The sequence below is a fragment of the Lissotriton helveticus genome, chromosome 11 (genome assembly GCF_964261635.1).
Source record: "Lissotriton helveticus chromosome 11, aLisHel1.1, whole genome shotgun sequence".
Classification (NCBI taxonomy): Eukaryota; Metazoa; Chordata; class Amphibia; order Caudata; family Salamandridae; genus Lissotriton; species Lissotriton helveticus.
In genome coordinates, this window is record NC_136072.1 from 330,993,001 (window position 1) to 331,020,510 (window position 27,510).

The 27,510-nt window shown below is 47.2% G+C and overlaps 1 protein-coding gene across 2 annotated transcripts in view; it reads right to left on the reverse strand.

The window, feature by feature from the left end:
* FARP2 (FERM, ARH/RhoGEF and pleckstrin domain protein 2) overlaps positions 1–27,510 on the reverse strand; it is a 1,696,743-nt gene that overhangs the window by 1,231,485 nt on the left and 437,748 nt on the right. The window lies entirely within an intron of this gene.

Consider the following 27,510-nt stretch of genomic DNA (forward strand, 5'->3'; position numbering starts at 1 on the left):
GAACGTATTCCGCTGGAGGTTCCTCTGCTTTGTAGTAGTGGAACTCTCGTGTTCCTGCATTTGCTGCTGGAAACTGAATCCATGAATAGAATACCTCTGTCTGCCGATATTCATGTGCCTCTATGACAAAGATGACTCTGCCACCTCTTGCTGATACTCCATTATTTATTAGCTTGTAAGTTATACTTTGTCTTACATTTACCGGGAGCAGTATAGCATCCCTGTCATTTTCTATGATAGCAGCGTCATCTAAAGCTGCTTGAGCTGCTGCTGCAGCTCTATCCAATTCGGTATCACTATCCGGCATTTTAGTAGGCTGAGAATTTGCAGAATAAGTTTCAAGGAAACAAAGATTAGGTGCACAATATTTTGGAACACTGTATCCTTCAACGTTGAACAAACCATAAACTAATACATAGGATTTTTCGTCCTACTCAGTTTTGGCGGATATTATCCTTTCACCCACTCCAGACGTCTTTTGGAGTTTTTTTACAGGAAAAAGGGGTGTGTGTGAAAAGCACGACTGAGTTACTCTAGTATCTAGCGTTAAATTATCGCCTGACCAAACGTTGGGCGCCATGTAGTGTAGTTCCTATATTCCCAATAGGCTCTGCGTATTGGAATAATATAGCCTGCAGCTTAGACGTAGGACTGAGGTCTACTAGGTCTCTGCCGAATATATTAGACATAGTTGTGAGTGCCAGCTAGCTCAGAGGTCACTAGAAACTTTCTCGATTAAACAAGAAGGGATTAGTCTGTGACAACCATATAACATGACAACTTTGTTTCCCCAGAATGAAACTTATCTCTAGAGTCGCGGAAACAATAGATGGCTATTTCACTCAGTCAAATGTGCATGCTTCGTTTCACCAGAGTTGCTTAGAAATAGAGAGACGGGCGCTTTCAATTGAATATGCTACTTACCAGTATGCATCTGTTCTTGGCATGTAGGGCTGCTGACATTCATATCTATAGCATAGATCGCCGCCTAGTGTTGGGTCCGGATGATTGCACATTGTTGTCCTGGAAGAGTCTTCGAAGTATCACGAGATAGGTGGCTCCTCCCCTGGACTACAGTGCGCATGGGCATCGACTCCATCCTCAGATTGTTTTTAGCCATTGTGGCAAAGATGGAGTGTAAGAGTGTAAGCGATGGCCATGCTAAGAGTAAATGCAAGAAAATCTGCAGCCGCTACAGGCGCCGGGGAGGAGGGCGGGCGATATGAATGTCAGCAGCCCTACATGCCAAGAACAGATGCATACTGGTAAGCAGCATATTCAGTTCGAGGCATGTGGCCTGCTGAATTCATATCTATAGCATAGAATACATAGCAGTCCCTCCATTAACGGCGGCCGCCTGTGCCAGCTGCAGAAGTCTGAAAAAGTGTTTTAAGAACAGCCTGTCCTACAGCTGCCTGCTGTTTGGAATGCACATCTACACAGTAATGTGCAGTAAATGTATGCGGTGTAGACCATGTGGCTGCTCTACAAATATCTTCCAAAGGGATATTACCTAGGAACGCCATGGAGGCCCCCAACTTGTGGGTGGAGTGGGCTCTGGGGGGGACCGTTCAAGTGCGCTTAGCCTTGTGATAGCAAATTTGAATACACTTAACGATCCACCTGGCTATCCCTGCTTTGGAAATGGGGTTGCCTTTGTGCTGGGCTGAGAAGGCAACAAAGAGCTGTTGTGTCTTTCTAAAGTCCTTGGTCCTATCAATGTAGTACATTAACGCTCTTTTAACATCAAGAGTGTGGAGCATGCTTTCTGCCACTGTCTCAGGGTTCTGAAAGAATGCGGGCAGTTCGATGGTTTGATTGACATGAAACTGCGAAACCACTTTAGGAAGGAATTTAGGGTTAGTGCGCAGCACCACCCTGTTGGAATGAATTTGAATAAATGGCTCTTGTACAGTGAGCGCCTGTAGCTCACTAACACGTCGTAGAGATGTAATGGCAATGAGAAAAGCCACTTTCCATGTTAAGAACTGAATCTCACAGGAATGGAGAGGCTCAAAAGGAGGGCCCATCAATCTGGTGAGGACCACGTTGAGGTTCCACACAGGAGCTGGCGGGGTCCTGGGAGGGATGACCCGCTTCAGCCCTTCTAGGAAGGCCTTAATGGCAGGCACCCTGAAAACAGAGAGATGCTGCCTGTTCTGGAGATAAGCCGCTATGGCGGATAAGTGTATCCTAATGGAAGCATATGCTAGATTGCATCTGTAAAGATGTAACAAATAGCAGATGATATTAGGAATGGATGCATCTAGCGGGTTGATGTTGTGTTCTGTACAATAAATGACAAACCGCTTCCATTTCGCCGCATAGCAAGCTCTGGTAGTGGGCTTTCGTGCCTCTCGGATGATGTCCATGCATTCAGGAGGCAAATTAAGGTAGCCAAATTCGAAGACCTCAGGAGCCAGATCGCCAGATTGAGCTGTTGCGGATCTGGATGCTGAATGTCGCCATGGTTCTGCGTCAATAGCCTGGGTGTGAGGTGCAGCATTTGATGCGGTACCACGGAGAGTTCTAGAAACGTGGTGTACCATGGTTGGCGTGCCCACGTTGGAGCAACCAGGATGAGTCATCGAAAGCTGCTTTAGTTTTCTTGCCACCAGCGGTATGAGAGGTGCTGGGGGAAAAGCGTACGCAAATTTGCCTGACCAGTTCATCCATATCGCATTGCCCTGCGACTGTGGGTGAGGGAACCTGGCGGCAAAGCTTTGGCATTTTGCGTTTTCCCTTGTGGCAAACAGGTCTATCTCTGGATGACCCCATTGCTGGAAGTACGGGTGGAGTACTGATGATGTAACTCCCACTCGTGCATCTGGACCTGCTGAGCAGATCCGCCATCTGATTGTCCTTGCCCGGGAGGTGTTCCGCCATGAGGAAGATGTTCCTCTGAATGGCCCACTTCCACATGCTCCGAGCCAGATGAGACAACTGTGGAGAGTGTGTACCTCCCTGCTTCTGAATATAGTACATGGCCGTCATGTTGTCCGTCCGGATCAACACGACCTTGTTGCACAGATGTACTTTGAAGGACTTGAGCGCCATGAAGATTGCCATCAGTTCTAGGTAGTTGATGTGCATCTTCTTTTGCTGCGTCGTCCATAGTCCCTGCACCGTGTAATGGAGTACATGAGCTCCCCATCCCTGGAGAGATGCGTCCGTTGTCAGGATAATCTGTGGCACAGGCTCTTGGAACGGTCGGCCCTTGCAAAGGTTGTGTGGAGTCCACCAATGCAGAGAGCTGTATGCCCGACCGGTCACCAACACTAGGTCGTTCAACTGTCCTTCAGCCTGAGTCCACTGATGTGCCAAGCATTCTTGGAGCAGACGCATATGCAACCTTGCGTGAGGGACTATGAAGATGCAGGAGGCCATCATGACTATCAACTGCATGAACACTCTCGCTGGAAGTGAGTGTTGCGGTCTGAACTTTTGGATGAGCGACTGGATGTTGTCGATCCTCACTGAATTCGGCTGGGCTGTGGCTGCCAGAGTATCTATTGTCGCGCCCAGATACTGCCGCACATGGGCTGGCTGAAGGTGCGACTTCGGATAGTTCAGTGAGAAGCCCAGACCGTGAAGAAGGTGAACGGTGTGGGACATATCGGCGGCGCACTGCTGGGCCGACTTTGCCTGAACCAGCCAGTCGTCCAGATAAGGATAGACATGGACGTTTTGTCTCCTGAGGTGCGCTCTGGGGGCTGTGGTCACTCCGAAAGGAAGGACCTTGAACTGGTAATGCCGATTGTGAATGGTGAACCTGAGGTATTTCCTGTGGGATGGATGGAGTGGGATGTGAAAGTAAGCATCCTTGAGATCCAAGGTTGCGAGGAAGTCTCCCTAATTGAGCAATGGAAGAACCTGCTGCAGTGTTAGCATGTGGAAGTGTTCTGAGAGAATGTACTGGTTCAGGGGCCTTCGGTCCAGAATAGGTCTGAGGGACCCGTCCTTCTTTGGGATTAAGAAGTACAGGGAATACACCCCTGTGCCTTCTTCCTCCACTGGCACGAGCTCTATTGCGTCTTTTTGCAGCATGACGAGAACCTCCTGCTGCAATAAGTGCAAATGCTCTGCTGACATAGGACGGTGTTTTGGCGGTATGTTGGGTGGAGTGGATGTTAGCTCCAAACAATAGCCGAACTGGATAAGTTACCTGACCCACCTGTCTGTGGTGATGGATTTCCAGACTGGCAGGAACTGCTGGAGTCTCCCCCCGACAGGCGTGGAATGGTCGGGGGGCAGTGACAGGGCGTCACTGTTTGTTGGAGGCGGAGGAACGGGAGTTGTTGTTGCCCCTGCCTCTGCCCTTGGTGCTGTTGCCCCGGTAACCTCCTCTACTCTGCTTGGTGTAAGAGGATTGCGCCCCACCTTTATTGAACTGTGTCTGCTGGGACATCTGGCCTCTGGTAACACCTCTATTGGTTGAGCGACGAAAAGTGTTCCCCCGAAACTGCTGGGACTGGAGTGCCCCCATGGACTTGGCAGTCTCGGTATCCTTCTTTATTTTCTCCAGGGTGGTATCCACCTCAGGACCAAATAATCTGTCAGGGTTGACCGGCTGGTTAAGGATGGTAGTTTGTATTTCCGGCTTAAACCCGGAGATCCTAAGCCATGCCTGACGTCTGAGCATCACACTGGTGTTAATTGCCCTGGCAGAAGTGTCCGCAACATCTAGTGCACATTTGATGGAAGCGTTCGAGATGAGCTTCCCCTCCTGGATAAGCATCTCCCCTGCCTCCTTGTATTGCTCAGGCAGATGCAGCAACAGGGTATCTAGTGTGTCGTAGTGTGCCCTATCGTATCTAGCCAAGAGTGCCTGCGTGTTAGAGATGCGCCAGATATTGGCCGCCTGAGCTGCTACTCTTTTTCCTGATGCCTCCAGCACTTTTGATTCTTTATCTGGGGGAGGAGCTTCACCGGTGGTCTGCGAATTCGCCCGTTTGCGGGCATTAGAAACCACCAAAGAGTCCAATGGCAACTGGCCCTTGATGTAAGTAGGGTCGCCAGGTGCCGGTCTGTATTTTTTCTCAATTCTAGGGTTGACTACCCTTGACCGCGTGGGTTCCTTGAAAATGTCCGCAGCATGCTTAAGGACCCCCTTCAGCATTGGAAGAGTCTTTACCGTCTTCTCAGCAGTAGAGAAAGTGTCAAAGAGAAAGTCAACGTCCACAGGGTCAGCATGCATTTCCACGTCGTGGTTTGTAGGTGCCCTCTCAATCAAGGCATTAAATGCCGCAAAATCCTCAGTGGGAGAGGTCTTGACGGCGTACACCTGAGGGTCATGGACGGTGTGCTGATCCCCTTGGTCACCTGCCTCCACCCATGAGTCCTGTTGTTCATCAGTCTCCGTGTTGGCAGGAAAATTGTTTTCTTCATCCTGCTCCCCTGCATCCTCTCCATCAGAGTAAGTGGGTGAGGGTGTTGCAATTCTTGTGGTCTGAGGAAGGATTGGTTCGACCAAGACCTGGGATTCTGGAGCAGACCTTTTGTGCTTCATAGGAATAGTATATGACTCCAAAGGCTGCGATGCCGTGATTTTCCTTTTGTAAAGCATGAGCTTTCCAGTGTCGGCATCGATGAAATGCTCCGACTGCTCCTCTATTAAGGGTGGTCGATGCTTCAAACTCCCAGCCGGGTGAGTCGGCTTCGATACCACAGAGTCCTTGGGCACCGAACGTGGTGCGAAGGCCTTTGGCGCCACCTTCGACGGCAACGTGAAGAGGATCGGCGTCGAAGTCTTTGGCGTCGGGACAGCTTGCTTCGGGGTGGAAGGTGTCTTCGGTTCCGACGCTGAAGCCTTGTCCCTAAGACGCTTAAGGGAGTCCGAGACCTGCTTCGTGAAGGAAGCGGATGGTTTCGTCGACCCGACTGTTGACCTCGGACCACCCCCAGGGGAGGACCCGTGTGTCGATGACTTCGGCTTGTCTGATCGAGGCGTAGGAGCATCCTTCTTAGGGGCGCTACGATCCCTGTCCGTGGCTGTAGACGTCGACGCCGACGGTTTCGGATCGGCGGCCTTGACCACTGGCGTAGGGGTCCCAGTCTTCGGCTCGACGCCCTTGCCTGACTTTTGCTCGACGGCCTTTTTGGACTTTGGTTCGACGACCTTGCTTGACTCCGAGTCGGCGGCCTTCTTTGTTTTCGGTTAGACGACCTTGCCGGATTCCGAGTCGACGGCCTGCTTTGGTTTCGGCTCGACGACCTTGACCACCTTCGGCACCTTGACCGGGTCGATGGTTTTCTTCGGCTTCGAGTGCCCCGGCACCTCGGAAGACGATGGCGTCGACGTGGGAGCAGACGTCTTCGGTTTCGATGGCGCCTCGACCATCTTTGTTTTTGTCGACACCGATGGTTTCAGTTTCGGTTTCTTTTTCGACAATGGCGGCTCAGCCGAAGTGTCCGTAGCCGGGCCGGAAGGCGGGGCCGTGGATGCTGGTATAAGGTCTTGGGTAAGGCCATGTGGCGATCCCTCGACCTGAGCCTTTGTAATTGTTCGAACGGGGCATAGCCCTTCCTCCGGGCTATCTTCCATGGCCCCATAGGCCTCATCGTCGTCTCCTACCTCGTCGACGACTTCTACGTCTTGGCCTTCGACATCCGCTTCGTAGTCGTATTCGATGTCCACCGTTGGGAGGTGAAATCTGCATCCGAACTTGCTGTCCGTCTGCTTCTTCGTCGTCGAAGATGTCCACCGGTGCCGGGGCCGAGCGCCGGGCCTCGAGTCGCGCCACGCGCCGAAGCCGAATCGTCTTCTTCGAACGAAACCTGGAACAGGCCATACAGCTGGCTTCGTCGTGGTCCGGCGACAGGCACTTGTTGCACACTGGATGGACGTCAATGTGTGGATACTTCGATCCACACACGGGACATTTCTTGAACGGACTCCGTTCCATGCCGTCGAAAGTCTTGCTGCGTCGACTGGGCCTCGATCACCTAAGAGTCACACGACTCCCTGAATATCCGACTCGAACGGAGTCGGAAGTGAACCGGGGAACGCAAACAATACCGACGGTTCGAAAAAAGGCCTTTTGGCCTCTAAAAAGTTTAAGTCGATTCCGACTGGAGATAACAGAATTACATCCGAACCCAATGGCGGAAAAAAACAATCTGAGGATGGAGTCGATGCCCATGCGCACTGTAGTCCAGGGGAGGAGCCACCTATCTCGTGATACTTCGAAGACTCTTCCAGGACAACAATGTGCAATCATCCGGACCCAACACTAGGCGGCGATCTATGCTATAGATATGAATTCAGCAGCCCACATGCCTCGAACAAAAGTATTTATTGAACAGTCTTATTTCTTGAGCATAAGAAATGCACTGCTACAATTGAAATGCTAGTTAAGAAGTACAATGCATATAATACGAATAGTATTATAAAATAGTACTGTAAAAGCATTATATGGTTTCTAAGCCATATACATAAAATACATAGAATGCATAAAATACATACAGTGATAAAATAATGGCTAAAAGTACTCAACTGGTGCTTCTAACATACGCCTACCCCGGTGTACCTAACCTAAGCCTAGTACGAAGGAGGAATAAGTGAGGAGTAGTTTAGATTTTAGTATTTCTCTGCCAAGAATCTGTTCAAGAATTCTCTAAGGGTCTAATCAGCTCCGTACCTTGGTTTTAGAATGATAGAGTCCCGAGAGAGAGATACCAGCCCTCTATCTCCCAGCAACCCGCAAGGGTAGCCTGGAAACACTGGAGCTGGATTTCTCGGCAGGAGAAAAGACAGCGTCTTTTCAGTGCGTCAGTTGGTCGGGTCGGCTTCCTTCAGCACTTGCAGCAGCAGGGCGTCGGGCAAGTAGTTAGTCGATCTGCTCCGGAACCACCGTGTGTTTGACTGGGCAAATGTAGGCATATTTATATCCCTGAAGGTGCCGAGTCTGACGGAAGATTGGACATAATATCGTCACTAGTGCCTTAGTTCCTTGAAAACTCCTGGATTTCTTGGATAAATTAGTATTCAAGCAGGGGGAGGTTCCTGACTGCTGAAGGCTGTTTTTACCACGAAATAAATGTGGATTCTCGGAGTTTAGTGGAAGTAGCCATGCCGTATTAGGGCTGCACAGGCTATAACTAAATAAGGCAATGATACTTTATGCCTATATAAGGACTGGATGGTTTACACCTATATATGGGCATGAATCGGGAAAAATTACACTAGGGTCCTAGATTCCCACATAACACTCTAAGATGCCCTCTGGTGCATTTTACAATAAATCTCACACTGGAATCAGTGTGGGTTTAATGTGCTAAGAAGTTTGGTACCAAACTTGTCAGTCTTCAGTGTAGCCATTATTGTGCTGTGGAGTTTGTAATGACAACCTCGCAGCACCATATACTCTTAATGGTATCACTGCACTTACATTGTCCAGGAATGGCCCTGGGTACTGTAGGGGCACAGGGCTCATGCACCTGTGCCCACACCACTGGCATGGGGCACCCAGCTAAAGGGGAGACTGATGTATGCCAGGGCAGTGGGTTTACGGGCATGGCACACAGGGATGTGTGCCATGTTGACTCTTTGTTTATTTCTGTACCTATGCACTCACCCTGCAAAGGCAGTATGTGGGTACCAAGGTACAGGGCCCCTAAGGGTGGCACAATAAGTGCTGTAGCCCTTAGGGGTCTTCTCTGGTCACCATGCCTTGGGTACCTAGGGTACCATTTACTAGGGGCTGATAGGTGGCCAGAGATGCAAATTGGGTTTTGTTTCAACACAGTTTTTAGGGAAGGAACACAGGCCCTGGGTACCTGATTGGCAGGGACCCAGGGCACACTCAGTCAAGAACATCAGCAGTTCAGAAAAAAGTGGGGGCATACCAAGGCAAGAAAGGTGGCACTTTCTCACAGCGGGGTCCAAATCCAAACACAGCGGAGCATGAATTATAGACCCATGAAGGAGGAAAGACGTGCTAGCAACAGAGACCTGAGACAGAACCAAGCCAGCACCGAGCTGCACCTCACATGAACATACCAGGGCTTGGACATGCCTGCCCCAGTGTGGCTCTTTCCGCTGTGCCCCCTGCAATGTACGAGAACTGCGGAGTGCTACTTCTAAAGCAGTGCTCCGGTCTCGCGGCTTGACTTTCCAAGGAGGCGCTATAATGCGCGACTTTGCATTTTAGTGCGGCGATATGGACCACCACAATAAAATGCATTAGTAGAACGCCTGATATGTGCTAATTGGCAAGGTTGTGTAAGGTTTCAATGTAAACTGCGCACTAGAATATATGATGCCGCGTAACCAGAAACGTGTTAGTGGTTGTAGCTCTACTCACCAGGTAAATGCAATTCATTGCTTAGCAATTAGAATGGTCATAGCGAAAAATTGCTGCTCACTTTTTATAATTTCCGTGGTGGCCCCCAGTAGTGCCAGGCCCTGGTCCCTGGGCAGAAACTCGGACGCGGACACCATGCTGTCCGGAAGGGTAAATATAGCTGCTCAATACTCGTGTGTTTTGAGACATTCCCATATCAAATGTAAAAACCCATGTAGATAATGCTGAAATTCTTACAGGGTTCTTGGCTATTGGGGTACATTTAGCTATCCTCTCAGGAGTGCAATAGTACAGATGAAGAAATGTAAGTGCAATAGTTCATGCATCTAAGTGAAAGGCATATGCTTAGCCTGTGAGCAGAAATATCACCACATTTTATCTGTGATTGTATATCTGGATGGGAGGTGAGGATTACACTGTTCTTTCTTCACTTTATTCATACAGTAGCCATTGGAAACAACAGCCACCATAAACAACTTAATTTCCCATGAAAACCAGGGAAAAGGAACATCAGTCCATTCAGCAACATTCAGTACTGTCCTTTAAGATACCCTGAAGATGATCCTGCCTCCTCTTTCTTCGCTGCTCCAGCAGCCTTCGGTTAAGCGTCATGGGACTTCGCACAATAATTTCTTTATTTAAATATTCCCTGTTCACTGGTATCTGTTAATTGTTTCTTATTGTATTGTTCATATGCTTTTCCCCACAGCTCGGGAATGCTTAGACACTCCTTCGTGACCGCTTTTGTTCTTTATCTTACCTCTGATTGAGGTGTGAGGGTTCAAATTACGGAGCGGTCATCCGGCCACTAGAGGGCTTCGTGCTTCCATTAACGCACTCTTTTGTCTCGTCTTCTGCGGCGGCAGGCACGTCTATTTCCTCAAAACTCTATTGAGAAGCGTGTATGGCTGCAACTCTGTACAGCTGGAGGAATTATCTAGTATTAAAGAGCGCAACGTCCGCAACATGCTGCTTAACACCTCTGGTGTGGCGCCCAGCAAGAAGACAGGAGAGGGAGAGCCGAAAACAGCAGGCAGAGGTGAAAACCCAGAGAGTCCGGTGACCCGCAAGTTATGCGAATCTCTCTTCGCCTCCCCACGTGAAGACCTACACACGGTAAAGAAATCTCTCGAGCTAAGTGAGGCCCAACGAGAAATCGATGAGGTTGGGGAGAGGATGGCAGCCCTGGAGGAAGATAACTCTACACAGGATGAAGAATTAGAAAACCTACAATAAGGAAAACACTTTATCCAAGAACAACATATTGAACTACAAGTTTATTCTGAGGATCTTGAAAACACTCACATGATAGATGACATCTTATTAATGCTTGATCGAGATGAATCCTGCCTCCTTATTTATTTATTTATTAAGATTTTTCTATAGCGCGAACATGACCCTTGGGTATCAGAGCGCTTCACATTACATGAGGTAGTTATAGTCTAGCATTGTGGTAGTAAACTTTCACAATATTATGAGGTAGGTACATATACAGCAATAGAGTGATAATATCAATTACATTTCTACAAAGAATATATACATAGAGTATGACATAGGTTTAGTATATAGCAAAATATAATGTGTAACAGAATCGATCGATCCTAAGTGTCTATTTCCTGTGTATATTTCAGTCCCAGTCCTTGAACATGAATTCTGTTGTCCCGCGCTTTGTCTATGGAAGGAACTTACTCATTAGGAAGATCTTAGTTTCCCTCTTAAAGGATGCGGTGTCTGGAATCTTTCTAATGTTTGGAGGAAGTGAATTCCAGATTCGGGGGGGCTGCTCCTGAGAAAGCTCTGTCGTAAGTTTTCTTCTTCCGGAAGATGGATGGTCTCAACACCAGCTCCTTTGCACTCCTGGCCGGTCTGTTCCCTCCAGATAGTTTAATTTTCTGAGCAAGGTAGCTGGGTGTATTGTGGTGGAGCGCTTTGTGGGTTTTGCATGCCATTTTTAGCTGGATTCTGGCTTCGTATGGTAGCCAGTTTAATGCTTTCAGGAGTGGAGATATATGGTCAAATTTCCTTGATCCGGTGATCAGTCTTGCGGCTGCATTGAGACAAGCCTTCAGTGGTGCTGTTGAAATTTTTGGTAGCCCTGCTAGCGTCGTACATCCATATTCAAACCTCGCAATAACTAGAGATTGAACTGCCAATTTGAGATCTGCCTTAGATACGAATGGTTTCACATTTCTGATGTAGTTCAGATGGTAGCGGGCACTTTTTGCCATGAAATTGATATGGGCTTTCATGTCTTGTTTCTCATCTAGTGTGATTCCTAGTGATTTCGCTGAGCCAACTAGGGTAGGGGTGCAGTTTAATGCTGTGATCATATTGGACCATTCCTTCACTTCTGTGTGTTTCTTTGGTGGTGATATTAGTAAGAATTCAGTTTTTTGTGCGTTTAGTTTCAGATGATTGTCGTTAGCAATTGTAATGCCATTTTTAAGGTCTCATTCATTCTCTTGATGTCTTCCCTGGATGTGGTCTTGATGTAAATCTGCGTGTCATCCGCGTACATGTGATAGGATATTTTTGACTTTCGAAGGATTTCTGTGAGAGGTTCGATGTAAAGGTTGAACAGTGATGGTGACAATGTAGAGCCTTGAGGGACTCCAATTGAGTTAGGGCATGCAGGTGAGAGTGATTGGTTGACCAAGAATCTTTGCGTTCTATTCTGAAGGAATGATTCAAACCATTTTAGCACATTTCCAGACAGTCCCATCCTGTCACAAAGCCTGTTCAGTAATTTTTCATGATTTACCGTGTCGAATAATGATGATAGGTCAAGGAGGATAAGTAGACATGTCTGATTACGGTCTAGTGCCTGTAGTGCATCATCGACAATATGTAGGATCGCTGTTTCTGTGCTGTGTCCTGTTCTGAATCCTGATTGGCAGTCGTCTAGTAGCGAGAAGTTAGCAATGTGTTGGCTTAGTTGGTTTTGTACACATTTCTCTATTAGTTTGGCAAGTATAGGGATGTTGGTCACTGGGCGAAAGTTATTTGGATCTGCTGGGTCCGCTGAAGGTTTTTTGATGATGGGGACGACTTGACCTGTTTTTAGGCAATCAGGAAGGATCCCTTGGGCTAGAGAGGCGTTTATTATTTTCGTCCAAATGGGAATCACAATATGGTTAATTTCTTTGACGCATTTTGAGGGTAGTGGATCACTATAGTGGTTGTTCGGTTTGATGTCTGATAGTGTTTTGGCTATGGTATTTTAATCAAGTAGTTTGAAGTTAACCCATTGTGCCTTGTTTTTTGTCCTATTGTGGGTGCTTTCCACAGTGATATTGGGTGTTTGGTTGTCCGTATTGCCAATGTTGTCAGCCTCTTTCCTGAGCTCTCTTTCCAGCGTGTTGGCCTTGTCTGTGAATTATGTTGCGAATTCTTCACAGCTTATTTGCGTTTTTGTAGTTTCTTGGCTGGTTTTAGATAATTTATTGGATTGTTGTTTTAGAATCTCGAATAATTTCAGAGGTCTGTTTTTGGCGTTATCTAGTTCAGATCTACTTGAACTTTCCTCCGCATTTGACACTGTCAATCATGACAACCTCCTATTCATCCTGGAGCATAGGATGGGCTTTTCGGGTCAGGTGCTGCATTGGTTCTTGTCCTTCCTGCAGCACAGAACCCAACAAATTAAAGCGAACCACTCACTCTCCCAGCCATCCCCAGTCAGCATGGGGGTTCCCCAAGGATCCTCCTTATCTCCCATTCTCTTCAATTTGTTCCTGGAACCATTAGCTAATGTCCTTGGACATTCGCTTCCATATGTAGGCAGACGACACCCAACTATCTGAAAATCTCCTCTGGATGACATCACTTCACTCAACTCTACCCTACTGACTACCCAAAATTGGTTAACTACGAACCACCTCCTGGTAAACACCTCCAAAACAGAATTCCTCCTCATTTCTCCCCCGAAACATACTCCTAAAATCGTCCTATGGATGAACCAACTCACCGCCTGCAACTGCTCCCCCCGCATTATTGACTCAACTAAATCTCTAGGAATTACCCTGGACTAGCATCTGAATATGAAGTCTCACATTAGCAATGTGTGCAAGGGAGCTAACCACATTCTGAGAACACTCAGGAATCTCAAACCTTTTGTATCGCAATCAGATTTCAAGAAAGTGGTCCAAGTGCTTGTTTTATCGAGACTTGACTATGGCAGTGCTACGCTATGTGGCCTCCCAAATACTCTTTGGCCCCCCTAAAGGCTTCACTGAACGCAGCGGTCAGATTGATCACTGGCACCAAGCGAAATGCACACATCTCCCCGGTCTTAAAATTGCTAAATTGGCTACCCTACGAAGCTAGAATTCAACTGAAGATTGCCGGCCTTTCACACAAAGTCCTCCACTTCAAAAACCTACATCTACCTTGCACAAAAACTAGAACTATCCTGAGGAGGTACACTATCAAGGAGTGCAAATTCCCTCCTCTTGAAACCACAGATCTTCTGCAAAAAGAGAACATGCCAACGAGCCTTATCTGGCTCTGCTCCTAAAATTTGGAACTCTCTTCCACCGGAAATTCGGAGGATCTCTTCCAAGGTTGCTTTTAAAATGGAAGCTAAAAGATTCGTCATGAATAAGTTCTTACCTTAACAGGAGGAGCAATTTTAGCTCTAAGTGCATCGGTCATACTATAATATCGGTCATTATTCCAGTATATGATTATTATTTTGTTTTTGGTTATTATTCCTGTACATGATTATTGTATTTACTCCCTTAAGCCATTATGCTACATCGTCTTGCCCATTCTTCGTTCACCCAGATGTATAAATGATCTATTAGATGTTCACCACTTGATTCACTGCCTATTAGATGCCCCATTTTACTCCTGCATAGATTATTATTTTGGTATTGGTTATTATTCCTGTATATGATTATCTCACTTACTTCCCTTATATCACTATGCTCCATCATATAGCCCACTCCTCGTTCACTCAGGTTTTATAAATGAGCTGTTATGTGTGCACTATTTGATTCAATGCCTATTATACTCCCCATGTTAGAATCATGCTTTGATTTGTTACCTTTCCCTATAATTGTAAAGCATTCCGATATCCTTCGGGATCAAGTTCGCACTATATAAAACTTTATAAATAAAATAAAAAATAAGAAGAAATAATATTCGCATTAGGGACACCCAACCAAATCGGAGGGCTCAGATTTGGAGGAATACATGCGGGCCTTGTTTTGCTCGGTCTTGGGCTCCACAGCTGAAAGCGAATTTAAACTGGGCAGAAGCCACCAGGTGGGCCCCCCGTGAGGCAGCGAGGCCTTCAGCGGACATCTTGGTTTGCATGCATGACTTCAAAACCAAGGAAGCAATCCTCCAGAAGGCTCGAGAATCCCAGAAACTCCAGTTTCGAGGCTACTTTCCGCAGCTCTTTTAGGACCTTGCAGCTATCACTTTGCAGAAATTAAAGGAATTTCGCCCTGTCACGAGCCCCTTGAGACGGATATGCACTTCCTTCTTATGGGGCCATCCCTTCCGCCTCATCTTCTGTTGGGAAGGCAAACCTTACCCGATCCAATCCCTAATGGAAGCATGCAAGGTTTCGAATCTGGATCTTACGGAGCAGGACTCACCCTACTTTCATAGGCGCTGGACGAACGGCAGGAACCAGCACAGAGCACGCCACAAATCCACACCCAAAGCCCATCTCTCTGACCCAGACATCATCACCAATGAGAGGTTGGCGATTCTCCGCTCTCTCTCTGGTGAAGGAATTGACAAAGCTGGCCCTTCCACATGAGGTATGTTAGAGACTTCCTATTGTGATGGATGGTATTGGAGGACGGGACGGAGGTGGGTGACCAACATCTAACAGATGGCAATCATGGTCGAGGTCGGCTCCCCTATTTTCTTGTTCTCCATCTTAATGGACTTTATCTTATTATAGAATGTCCAAATTTATGTTGGTTTTTCTTACTGTTGGGACTTGGGGTTAGCTTAAGGGAATATCCTTCCGACACGCCTTCCCATGCACGTGAAACACATTCAAGGGAACATACTCTGCTCTATAACATGGGATGGCTCTCCCGAGCCCCTCTACACCCCAGGCGGACAACCAGGACGATTCTTCGTTGACCCTCTCCTTGCACTTAACCTGGAAATTAAAGTGATAAGCCTCAATGTTCGAGGTCTCAATAATCCAACAAAGAGGTCAGACGTCCTCTACTTGCTTGAAAACTCACATAGAGACATTTGCTTGGTGCAAGAAACACATCTGCTCCCCCAGAGACTTGCAAAGGATGCAATCCAAACGCTTCCCACAGCAATATTGGTCATCGGGATAGGTAAAAAAGGTGTGGGGGGGGCTCATTCTCTTCTCTAAGCACTTTCATGGGATGGTTCTGGGTCAGATTGCGGAGATCAAGGGGCGTCTTTCGGCGCTCTGCTTGCAGATGGGCTTACATCGATGTATGCCCTGAACACCAAGAATCCTTTTCACTGGACTCCCTTGTCAGGGTACTTCAGTCCCCAGATGTGGCTGTAATTGTCTGGGGCAACTTTAACATAATGATGGATGCGGAGCTAGACCACTCGGGCATAGATCTGGTAAAACCGGGGCTGTCTCCCCGGAGGGCCTGGTATGGCTCGCTGAGTTTGGCCTATGAGATGTGTGCGCTCGCAACATCCTGGAGATAGGGACTACACTTTTTACTCAGTGGCTCACAAGACATATGCACAACTTGATAATTTCTTGGCCTCCCTATCAGCAAGGGATCAAATGAAGACCTCTACAATCGAATCCCGCATTCTATTCAATCATGCACTTCATACACCCCCTCCCCCTGACAGACATCGACCTGGCTTCTACACAAAACCATGTTACATTCTCCGGTTACAGTCCTTGCGCTCCAGAAAACCATTCAGGGATACCGGACCCACAACGACACGACCCCACTGTACTTATATTGGTCTGAGAGGCCCAGAAACTGGTAGCACGGGGGAACTCATTGTGCGAGCAGCAAACGAGAATAGAGTGCGGTGAGACAAGAGGAAGGTCCTAGAGCAAAAGGTCCTGGAGCTAGAAACCATTCACAAACGCACTGGTGCTCCCGGGTAAGAGCTAGAGAAAGAGCGTCTCCAACTGAAACGCGTTGATCTTGACAGGACTGAATACACTATGCTACACCTTAAACACAAGTTTTATCTGGGGGCAATGGGAGGGGGAGTATTGTTGCATGCTATCCCATGCAAACTCACTGAATTCCATCAAGATGGACGTGGGGGGGGGGGTGAAGGGCATAGAAGGCATCACTGCAGTCTTTCAAGCAGATTAACCAAAGCTCTACTCCGCAGACAGCGACGCTGCTGTTACCCCTCTTCCATCTGCAGAGACTGATGCCTTAGATAAGCCCATCCACGTGGAAGAAGTAATCTCAGTGATCGCTAGACTGAAACCTCAGGACCTGACAGGTTCGGCGTAGCATTTTATAAGACCTTCTGCCCTGAATTCGCCCTGCTACTCACGTGCCTTTTTAATTCTTTCACCAACACAGGCTCCTTATCAGAATCCACGCTAGAGGCATCTTGCTATTAAACACCAATTCAAAGCTATTTGCAAGTGCACTAGCCCACCGTCTTAATCCCCTCATGACAGACTTACTGACCCAGATCAAACCGGGTTTATTACCTCCCGGCAGTGCAGTGATAATAAGAAACACATCTGCCAACTAATAGATAAGGTTCACCGGTCACGCGAAGAGGCCCTGCTGCTGAATATTGACACAGAACAAGCTTTTGACAGAGTGTACTGGCCCTACCTCTTTGAGACCCTCTCAGACGGTTCGGCATAGGTGAGCGTTTCGGACAATAGATTCAGAGTATCTAAAGCTCTCCCTGTGCGGTGATAAGGGAGAATGGCGTCCGGTCCAACGGGTTCTCAATCCACCGGGGCACAAGCCAGGACTGCCTACTCTCCCCGCTTCTCTTTGCGATCTACATGGACCCCTAGTGCCAGACTGAGAGATAACCCTAGAGTAATGGGCGTTACCTTCGATGCGGACCAACACCCGATTAGCTTATACGCGGACAATGTCATCCTCTAGGTCAATCGGCCCCTGACCTCTCTCCCTGCTATCATTGCAGAGCTATGAGATTTCGGGGCAATCTTGGGCTTCCGTGTAAACATGCAAAAATCCCAAATCCTAAACCTCAACATAGCCTCTGACACAAAGCGTGTATTGCAGTTACATTCTGATTTCCAGTGGGTCAATGAAGGCCTCCCGTAGCTGGGCCTTACACTGGGGCGCAACGTCTCCAAAACCCCTGCAGTGAACTACACATTGCTGATTGCCCAGACCCAGTATGATTCAAACACTCCAAAGAAATGTTGATACTTTTATTTTGGAGGGTGGGGTGTAAAAAGTCCAGGCTACAGCGACAGCTCCTACATCGAGCAAACAAGACGGGCCTAGCGGAGCCCCTGTTGCTGAGATACAACCAAGCAGCCCCACTTTGATATCTTGTTGAGTGGAAACGCCCACTCACTGAGAAGCTTTGGGTTTTTATGGAACAAACAGTAGCAGGCTTACACATATGGAGGGCCGTATCGCTGCCCCGGCGCCACAGGGCCTGGGAACTCTACTCACCTGTGACAGGGCACACTGACAAAGCCTGGGATAAGGTAGTGACTACCACTGGCCTAACCTCGTCCCCATCGACTCTGATGCACCTTTTTGGAAATCCAGACTCCCCGCCCCCCATAGGGATGACGCAAAGCAACTTCAGACTCTGGACCAAAAGTGGCTGTAAAAGCATGGGATGTCTTTTTGACAAGGAAGGTTTTGCATTTGACCAACTCAAAACTGACTACTCCCTAATAGAGACAGACCTGTTCGTTAACACACAGCTGTGACACTGAGTGCTCAGGCCCGAGGTTCACACAGGAGCAAGCCTGCCGATGACCCACTTTGAAAAATGGCTGTTTCTCAAAAAAGATGATAAAAGGCTAATCTCGGAGATATATCTACATTTGACTAAGACACATCACAAAACCCCTGGGCAGACCTGATGGGAGGCAGAACTGGGTAGAACCCTGTCAGACAAAGAATGGAGGGATATCTTCAATAGAACTCATCACACAGCACACACCAAAACAGCTAATAAGGTTATTTCTTACTGGTACTACACGCCAGCCTGCATTCAGAAGTGGAAGAGACAATGCACCGGGGACTGCTGGCGAGGGTGTGGCAATTCAGGGACTCTGCTCCATCTCCTCTTGCACTGCCCAAAGCTGACCAGATACTGGGACCAGATCCTAGACGACATCGACGCCGCTTTTAATACAAATATCCCTCGTTTCCCAGCTTATAATATTTTAGGACTCCCCAATGCACTGACATTCCCACTCTGCTCCGTCCGTGGAAGACAGATAGCCCTCGCACTGAACGCAGCACTTGGGGTGATTCTGTCTTCCTGGGGCATGGATAGAATCTTGATCACAGGCAGTGGCTGCAACAACATTGGCTCTTGCTTGGAATGGAGCGACTGTCAATGGCTGCTACATCTGATAGCTCCTCCTATGCCGAGATATGGGCCCCATTAATTTCAATTCTCTCCACAGAATTCAGGTAACTAACATGACTGACATGCATGCATATTTTAAGACTCCTCCCAGATCCCCCAGCCACCGACTAACCCCTTCCGTGCTCATGACGAGCTGAGCTCGTCATGAGTTGCGCCGCTCGCATGCTCATGACGAGCTCAGCTCGTCATGTAACGCGACTTTTTGAAAAAAGCCGCACAGCGCAAAAATAGCGGCCGCACGCATGCGGTTAACAGAGGGGACAGCAACAGACTAGCAAAAGGGCCCTGGAAGAATAAACAGGCAGAGCACATATACTGGGAGGTTTATATGTTTCTTTCTTCACCACCTGTTGCTTTTTATTGGTTCTTGTGGTTAAAATCCGTTGTTACAATGTACCACTGCTATTTGCTTTTGGCATTAGAACATGCAATATAAATGCGGGCGGCCCACTGGGTTGTAGGCAGCAGGCTGTGTACAACAAAGATTGCTTTGAAGAGAATAGCAAAAAGATTTGATACTAAAATCTAATAAAGCTTAATTTACAAAAAAAGATAACAAAGTGTGAATACATAAATTATATGCTGAAGGAATAATGTCAACTTTAAAGAGAATAAAAAGAGAGCTGAAATAAATAAATACAACAATGGTTTGAAATCCAAAATGTTTTTAGAAAACCCTATTAGAGGAAAGGGTTGCAGTCAGGGAGAAAATCATTGTACCAGGATAAGAAAAAGTTAAGCGCAGAATCTTTAAAAAATAAACTAGATTTAAATTTCAGTAAAAAAGCAGCATTGGAAAAGTCTTATATACTTTATATTCTCACTTCTGAGTAAGAATATTTCTTTAAATGGGTTAAATTCTGAAATTATTACATTTCAAACCTGAAGACCTGATGCTAAAGATACTCAAAGAATATATGTAAAAAGAAACATACTGCTACCACTTAACAGTGGCCGCTGGCCCGGATTGGGGTGGCGGGAGCGAGACGGGGGTGTGGGGGGGGGGATAAAGTAAATACCACTTACATCTTTGCCGCATCTCTCCTCCCTTCATCTCTCGTCTAGTCCCTCCATCCACCGGAATAGGAAGCATCCAGGCTTCCAGGCCTCCCTGAGCCAATCACAATGCAGCGTTGTGATTGTTTTTAACCGCATGCGTGCTGCTGTCATTTTCGCGCTGTGCGGCTTTTTTCCTTTTTCCGCATTACATGACGAGCTGAGCTCGTCATGAGCATGCGGGCGGCGCAACTCATGACGAGCTCAGCTCGTCATGAGCATGGAAGGGGTTAAAGCACACAATTGAGAGCCAACCGTAACACATAATATGTATCAGCCATATGTTATTTGTATTTGAAAAAGGAAAAGTAGGGAGGGGTTGTCCTTGACTAATACTGATCTTTATTCAAATTTCATTATATAGGCAAGGGAAAAAGACTGTTCAGTTGTGATTGGTCTAAGTGTCATGGTTCGGGGTTCTGACAGGGACTGGGGGCCTTGGCAAGTCCTCTACCCAGGCTGTAATGCAGCCTGGGTGGAGAACATGCAAAGTGCGCATGAGAGATGGCCGGCCAAACATTCATGCACACTTTACTGAGTGCCCACAACTCCTCCCCGGCTCTGAGAGCAGAGTAGCTCCACCCGCTAAGCCACTGCAGTAGGAAAAATGAAATAATAACATTGAGTTATCATTTTATTTGTCCTTTATTTACACTGCTTCAAAGCATTGGGGTGACGCTCCGCCGCCTTAGCAGGGGAGCCGCCACTGCTACTTAACGGTTCTCTAAAGTGCATGAGATCCAATTCTCTCTTCAGGCAATCAATTTCAGACAGAATGTGACGCTTCACGAGCAACACCCAGTAATGTTTGTTTTAAAAAAAAAAAAGTTTTAAAAACCTTTATTGAAAAAAATCAAGGCAGCCACTGTACAACATGCAACATTGTAGTGCAATATACAAAACAGAAAGCAGGTCAAGCGTTCCATTACACATAGGCATCAACTGTCTAAGCGTTGTCAGCAAGGAAGGGCTAAGGAAAACACCAAGTAATGTTAACCTGGAAATAAAAAGCTCCCTTATTTCAAAGTTTAGAAATCTAATGATTTTTTTATAACTCAAAAATTAAAATCCATACCTGGTAGTGTGTCTATTGAGCTGACGGTGAGTGTGGATCGGGAGGGGGAGCCGATGAGAAGAGAAAAGAGACAAGAGGTGTCATCCGTGGCAAATCTCCACACTACAAAGAAACTGCGTGTCGTCCCAAAATTTCCGAGGCATCACCTACCCTGAAAACCTACCTCGCCCTCCAAAAATCTATCGCAGCCGCTTGCTGTTCTTGCCACTTTGCACGTTTGCTAGAGAGCCTGTTACACGCCGAAGCCCTTTTTGGAGAAGATCACCGGGATTTCAATCAGCACGCCGGCAGGGGACGGGACTGCGAGACCCAGGAGGCAACGCGCTTCAACAACCCAGCGCACCTGGTGTCTCTTCCCGCCCACTCTTATACTTACTTAATCACGCTATAGTACGCGCACGCGGGCCGCGCGCGGGACCAAGGCCGGGGCTAAGCCCGGGCAAAGGGCGGGCCATTTGAGGCCGTTCGAGGACTTGAGAGACTGGACTGGGCCTTATCCTTTTTGTTTTCCTTGTCCCATTTGGTACTATCCTTTCTATTTTTAACTGTAATTAGTGCTTAGTAACTACCTTTAGGAAAATGTGTTCGCGGGCAAGTCGAAGCAAGGCCGCAAAGGGTGGTAAGATGTTGAATGGAACGCTTGATGATCTTATTACAAGAACCAACACTGCAATAGATAACGAAATTACTAAAATGCAAAATCGTGTTTCCTTAGACTTAGATGCAGCTAGAAGACTGTCACAAGACTTTGCCCTGTCTAAAAAATCTTCCCTAGGCCATATAGCGACTGCAATAACCCCGGAGCGTCCCTCCAACCCACGACTCATCAAAACGCAGGTTGATGTCCACTACACCCCAACTTCATCACCTGTGCTATCACCATCTTCTGGCCCTTCCCACCAGCATACTATCCAGAATTCTCCTGGTGTTGTCACTGAATCTGACCTCGGTCCATCTGTTATTAATACCCCATTGTTAACTGAGTTGCAGGAGAACTCCCTGCATACAAACACAAAGGGTACAGTACACAAAAGAAAACGTGACACAAGATCTGCCTACTCACGCAAGAAGGCCAAAGTTGCAAGGGCACACTGTCCTATTGGCAGAAATTTGCTTATACACAGAGAAGAAGGAAGGGCTGTTTCCCCTGTGCAGGAGCTACCAAGTGTAGATGAGATTTGCCCAGTTTTGGACACTATCGAGATAGACCCTGCAAAAGAGGACAACGGGGTGCAACTAGGTGAGCGAGAGGGGAAAGAGGATTTCCTGAAAATAGTTTGGGAAACTCTAAAAACACTTCTAATTCCCCTGGAATTTAAACTTGCACGGATAGAGAATCATCTTTTAGAGGTAGAAAAGAGTATTTTGACCCTGGCAAGCCTTAGCTGCCAGGATAACCAAACTACTAGTGCACCAGATATTTATCTGACCGTTCCACCAACTACCATTATTCCTCTATCACTGCCCCAAAGTAGGCCAATACCTAAACCTCGCACGAAGGGTAATGACCATAGAGCCCCCAAACCCCTACCTAAGTCACCAAAGTACTGTATTCAACACCCAACTACATCACATACAGTAGGAGTTGTTCTGAAGCTGAATAACACCAAGTCTCATCGACCCATCCTTCAGGGGCTCCAAACCTTAAGTAACTTTCGCGGGGGTTATATAGATCTCCCCCCAGACGTAAGGCCATATGTGGTGGTGCTAGCAGGTGTACCAGAACTTGAGTGTAACCACCACGAAAACTATGGATCACTTAAAAACAAGGTAATTCACTGGCTGAATGCAAATAGACCGATTCCTAACCACCTGCGAAGTAAAGTTCTAATGGTGCGTAGAGTTCCCTGGATAGGTCCATCACGTAAAACTATCCCTGGTGACTGTATCGTAGTGTCATTCGAAGATCCACATACAGCCCAACATGTATGTTCGTGGAATAAATGTGGCGAGTATTCATCCATTGTAGTTAGATCACTACCATTCTTCTATCCTCCTCGTCCCAATTCAAACTACGGGGGGGATTGGACATTGGTGGGATACCCAGCTAGTGGTGGGGTGAGAGACGGATGGCAAAGTCCAAATAGAGGGTGGCTTGGAGCAGCAACCTCCAATAGGTTTGGCTGCCTGGAAGAGGTGGATTGACTCCCTATACTTTTGGGATCAACTTCAGACGCTAAGGATATTCTGCCGTCACTGATTAGTGATTCTTTGTCTCCCGAGAGCAATCTAACCAGGAGCAGTCCATCTATAGGAATAGCAATCAATGTAGATAGGCCAATGGCTGGCAATCTCGAACTTATTCCAGTCGAACTAAACTCTTCTGGACAATTAATTGTGGATGCTCCGGCTGAGCATGGGGTGTTGTGTAACCCTACCAACAAGACAGCCCATGCTCCAAGCATCTTGCCTCAGACCTCCCCAACAATACAGCCACTAGTTTCCCTCCCTGGCTATAGAAATAATGCTGCCAGTGATCACGATCTGCAGGAAATCAAGGTTGTAAGGGTGGAGGATAAACAAATCCTATTGGGGGGAAGATGATGAGGATTCATTGTCACTTTCCGTAGTGAGAAGCCCTTGCCCCGCGCCCAAATCCCATGTGTCTGCCTCCATATCAGGGCCGAGGGAGGTTGGCAGGCCAGCGTTGAGGGTTCTCAGCTGGAATGTAGCAGGTCTTGCACGTAACATCGACATTCCTGACTGGAACTCTTTTGTTGAATCCTTTGGGATTTGCCTTCTGCAGGAAACATGGTGCCTGGAAACAAGGCACAGGGTGGGTTATACTACCTACTTTGTCCCTGCGTCCTAACCACCTGGCAGTAAAGGACGCCCGTCAGGTGGCCTTTTAATCTGGGTCAGCATTTTGTTGGGGCTGACTACCAAGCACATACCCACAAAATCACCTGATTTACAGAGACTCTCAATCAAATGCCATGGGGGGAAAATGTTAGAAGTCTTCAACATCTATCTAAGGGGAGCAAGGGGTGGAGCATCCATGCTACCACACACAGGTATAGAGGAGGAGCTCGGATCCTGCAATGCTGACTCCTTTGTCCTACTGGCTGGGGATCTTAATTGTTCCTACGAACCACTTGCCAGTGAGGATATTTTAGATACTTGGGAAGAAGACGCTAGGAGAGGTATTCCACCGCTCTCTCTCCCACCCATCAAAAAGTGGACACAGAGCGCTATAGATCTTAATGCTCTATGTCTGGAATTTGGTCTTAGGGCAACTAATGGTAGATCCAAGTCTGACTCACAAGGGGCACACACACAACAGGGTGGGTCACACTTCACGGATCGACTACATATTGTTGAACTATAGCCTTTGGGCCCATTTTCATGACATGGAGGTTTTGCCTACTACTGATAGCGACCACAACCCAATAGCCCTGATTTTGACTCCCCCCTGGAAGGGTACGACCTCAATCCCACCATTACACACATGGAAATCAACGCATGAAGTACACCCCTCGAACTGTGGTAGGCGGCTAAAATGGAAGAAGGTTGCCGCGGATGAGGGAAGGATGACACTAACTAAATCTATAATGTCTACTGTTAAGCTGCGGTTGGACTCTCCGGGTCTTAGTAGTTCTGATGCCCCGAAATTTTTTATAGAAACAACTAAAGCACTAGGTGAACTGTTCACCATCCACCCACCAGGTGCCGGGGGTAAGAAAAGAGGTGCGCCCAAGAGTGGCGCGTGCTGGTTCTCTTCAGCCTGTCGTTCTGCAAAACGTGGACTCATCAGAGCAGTGAAATCCAAAGTTCCTGGTCACATCAGTCTTGCCAGGAAAGACTACAAAAAGGCACTAGACATGGCTAGGGTCGACTATGAAACTAAATTCTTGAATGACCTAATGGCGGCTAGCTCCAAGAAAGACTCGAAGGGCTTCTGGGAATTGATGAGAGCAAGGGACAAACCCGTTGATTCCCAATTGACATGTAACATAACTGAGGATGTGTGGTTTACCCATTTTTTCCAGCTTTACTCCTTACCTGGGGGTCCTTCAGTCAGCTCGTTGGATCTGCTGCACATTGAATGTCATGAACAGTATACGAGGATAATTGCTTTTTCGCCAAGGAAGTAGAGGGGCGATTAAGTGCCTGGTCCCGAATAAGGCCGCGGGACCCGACGGAATCCCAGGTGACCTACTTCGGGCTAACCCAGAAGAGTGGAGCAGACTCATTGCCTTACTCTTAAATGCTGCCTTGCAGGATGGGCGCATACCAGACTAATGGAGGGGTGCGGAGGTCGTCCCTATTTTTAAAAAAGGGAGTCGGACGATCCCACAAATTACCGCCCAACCAGCTTGCTGGACTCCACGCAGAAGGTAGCTGGCAGGGTTGTCCTAGGAAGAGTTTTGCTGTGGGTCGAGGAAACACAAATACTCTCGGACTTCCAGGCTGGCTTCAGATCCGGAACGGGGACAATCGAACAGACATTCCGGCTATTAATGATCTATTGGAAAGTGGTTGTACTGGGCAAGGGCAGTCTGCACCTTGCATTCATAGATTTGCGGACTGCCTTTGACCTGGTCCCGCGTGCCCAATTGTGGAGTGTCCTCCAAGCTATGGGAATTCCCTCATACCTACTAAACTTGCTCATAAAATTACATGAGAGCAACTTTGCACAGATCAGGTGGGGTGACCAGGGGCAAAAAACATCACGTATCCCTGTAAATAGGGGTGTCCGTCAGGGTTGTGTGCTAGCTCCCACTCTGTTTTCATTATATGTTAACGGAGTGGTGGAGCATCTCCTCAAACAACCAGCAGACGCACCTTACCTGGCTGGTAGGAAAATCCCCACCCTCCGATTTTCTGACGACACCCTCCTGATCTCAAAAACGCCAGTAGGCTTGCAACGCCTTCTCACTAGCTTTAAGAACTTCTGTGACACTAGGGGCCTTGCTATTAATGTAGGTAAAACTAAGTTCCTAGTCTTAAACCCTCCAAGGAAAACTGTTATTCCACCGTCCTTGGACTCTGTCAAACTTGAGAGGGTAAAAGAGTTTGATTATCTAGGTATTCGCCTATGTGATTCCAAAAGTTGGAAACCTCACCATCAAAAGATATTGTTGGCCCACAAGAGGGTGGTAGGGGCACTTTTGAAGGAACAACGCACTTCTTCACTTAAACCCATTGGTCCTGTACTGGACATCTATAGGGCAAGAGGGGTGAGTGCAGCTTTGTATGGGTCTGAATTGTGGGGTGTTCAGAAAGTAGACTTTCTGACCCGCTCGGAAATCAAATTCCACAAAGACCTTATGGGCCTACCGCATAGCACACCATCCGTCCCACTTCTCTTAGATGCTGGTACTCGCCCAATAAGTGACCAGGCGAGGTTGTGCCCCCTCCTCCGATGGGCACGAATTTGGAGGGTACCAGAATTGTCTAGCTATGCCGAAGGCCTAAGGGAGCTGCTCTCAACACCTGGCTGGCATAAGGTCCGTTGGCTAAAAGAAGTCAAGTGCCTTCTTTGCGACCTGGGCCTTGAGGATGCTTGGGTTAATAGAACTGCCCCGCCCAAACTGATCCTAAAGAATTTATACTGGGCATGGGTGACGGATGGTAGAAACTGCAACTCTAAACTGTGCAGAACCACTGTAGAATTTTTGCTGGTCAAGGAGGTCCCTTTTCGCGAACCATACATATATATGATTTCCAAATCTTGGGATAGGGCACTCTATTTTAAGTTTAGGGTGGGCTTACTGCCAGTGGGAGAATTGACTGTTAACTGGAAAATACCGATGCAAACAACATTGTATTGCCCTTTTTGTGTAAATAGGCTTGAGTCAGTCCCTCATCTTCTGTTCGAATGTCTAGCCTATGCAGTCCCTCACCGTGTCTGGCTGAAGCCACTTTGCAGGACTCTTGGCACCAGATCTCATCTGGAGGCCATACGAATTTTAAGATCAGATCCCCGCCCCTTGTTTGCTTGTTGCCTGGCCAAATTCCTTGGTTGGGCGTGGCGGATTAGATCCTCTAGTCTTTTGAGTCTCCCATAAATATTTACTGTACTCGATACAATGCTTAACGTGTACGGTTTTAATTCATGGCTTATCTGTTTGTATTATTGAACAGTATGTTACTGAATGTACCCAGATTTTATTGTTTTTACTTTGTCATGTAATGCTTTTTAAGATATGTTCAATATATCGAAATAAAGCTTGTTTCTACTTCTACTACTTCTAATAAGTAAATAAGGTTACCAAAGGACCACTTGTCATCTGTAACACAGTTTTCAATGCCTACATCTTCATTTAACAAACCAATGTTTTTTAGATGTTTTGAGTCTTGGTCCATCATAAGGGAGTCAACTGGACAAGACTTTCAGAGGACCATCAGTTGTAGAAAGAATACTGTGATGAAGTATCCCTGATGGCAAGGAATCGCCTGGTAACCTTATATTCAAAAGCCCAACTCAAGAACCTTAAAACTGATCTTTATTTATGAACCCTTTAAGGTAGGGGAATAGTTGAAGACTTAACACAACATTACTGAAGAGGCAGCAGT